We start from the raw sequence: 1721 nt of genomic DNA, 5'->3' as shown, positions 1-1721 counted from the left end.
AGGGCAACCACAGACACACACACAAAGGCAAATACAAGAAAGCAACAAGAAGAGAATATACAATGACAAAGTGTTCATATTTCAATAGGGGAGATGATACAAGTGCTCCATCATGCATCAGCAGTAATTGAGAGATTTAAATAACACAAAGGGCCTGGGACTGTGTGTGTGTGTGTGTGTGTGTGTGTGTGTGTGTGTGTGTGTGGTTTTTTTTTTAGGTTTTGATTATTAAAAAAAAAAAGAAGAAAGGAAAGGAAGGAGCAAAGGAACATATGAGGGAAAATGAGGAGGAAGGATGTAGTAAACCATTTCACATGATTAGGGTGCACAAGTAGAAGATTATATTAAAAGGAGGAATGGGGAATGGGTTAGAGGGCAACACTTGAACCTCCCTTTCATCTGAACTGGTTAGAGTGGGATACGGACACACATTTCACTCAACAGGAAAACAAGTGGGAATGGGGAGAGGAGAAAATAACAGTTAGGGTAGATTCAGAGAGGAATTAATCATAAGCAAGCACACCCTAAAATCAGTGGGTGGATCACAAAGAATAGTTTTAAATGAAATAAAGAATGAGGGCCTGTTATTGGGTTCTGGGTAACGGGAAAAAGAAAATAGGCGAGGAAGTAGAAGCAGATTGGATCCAGCATTCAGCATTGCTGCTGAACACACTATTTCTTCTTCAGAATCCTGTTCTTTATAAAGAGAGGGTAGGGATCAGAGAGCAAAAAAGTATATAAGAAAATAAGTTTAAAGGAGATACAGAATTAATGACCATAACTGTGAATGTGAATGAAATTAACTCATCCATAAAAGCTACCAGAATGTAAAACAAAGCACAATTGAAAAACACATTTATGTTTGTTTTTGTTTTATAAGAAAATCACTTGAAAAATAAAGATTCACAAAGAGTTCAAATAAGGGGCTAAAGCAAAATCTATTATCAAACTCAATTAAAAAAAAGAAAGGGGGGGCGGAGACAAGATGGCAGAGGGAAAGCAGTGACTGTCTTGAGCTCTCTCCCAAAGCCTTCCAAATACCTAAAAAATGGCTCTAAAAAAATTCTAAAGCAGCAGAACCCACAAAAAGACAGAGTGAAACAAATTTCCAGCTAAATACAGCCTGGATGGTTGATCAGAAAGGTATATCGCACCAAGCTGGGAGAGGAGCACAGGTTAGCGTGGGAGTGCAGGCCGCAGCAACCCTGGAGCAGGCCTCAGAGGACTGAATCGTAGGCAGCTGTGGTGGTTTCCAGACTTCTCAACCCAGGAACACCAAAGACAACTTAGAAGGTCAGTGGGAAAAGTCTGTGACTGCGGTGAGAGAGGAGCTAGGTCTCAGCCCCAAGTCTTGAGCATGGCCCAGGGCCACGGCTTTTTCCTGAGTTTCCATCGCACAGACAGAGGAGGAATAGAGTGGCTGATCAGAAGGGGATTGCAGGGATCTCTTTGCCAGTGCTGAGGCAGGAATCTCTTGCTTTACCAGTGCTTGGATCTGGGTCACAGTTCTAAGGGGCCGTGCTGGGGTGAGGAGGAGAGCTGGCGTGGTGGAGCTTGTTGTGGCTGTGAAAAGGAAACACCTAGCCACTTATCATACCACCTTGTAAGAACTGAAGATTTACAGGTCCCTAGAAGTACCTCTGAAAACAACTGTACAAACCCGCAAAGCTTGGGACAGCACACTCTTCACATTGGAAGCAGACTTTTACCTTAACAAAGAG

This window comes from Vombatus ursinus, unplaced genomic scaffold (assembly GCF_900497805.2).
Source record: "Vombatus ursinus unplaced genomic scaffold, bare-nosed wombat genome assembly UNPS02014863.1, whole genome shotgun sequence".
Taxonomy (NCBI): Eukaryota; Metazoa; Chordata; class Mammalia; order Diprotodontia; family Vombatidae; genus Vombatus; species Vombatus ursinus.
The sequence above is the reverse complement of the archived record's forward strand: the minus strand, read 5'-3'. Positions refer to the sequence as shown.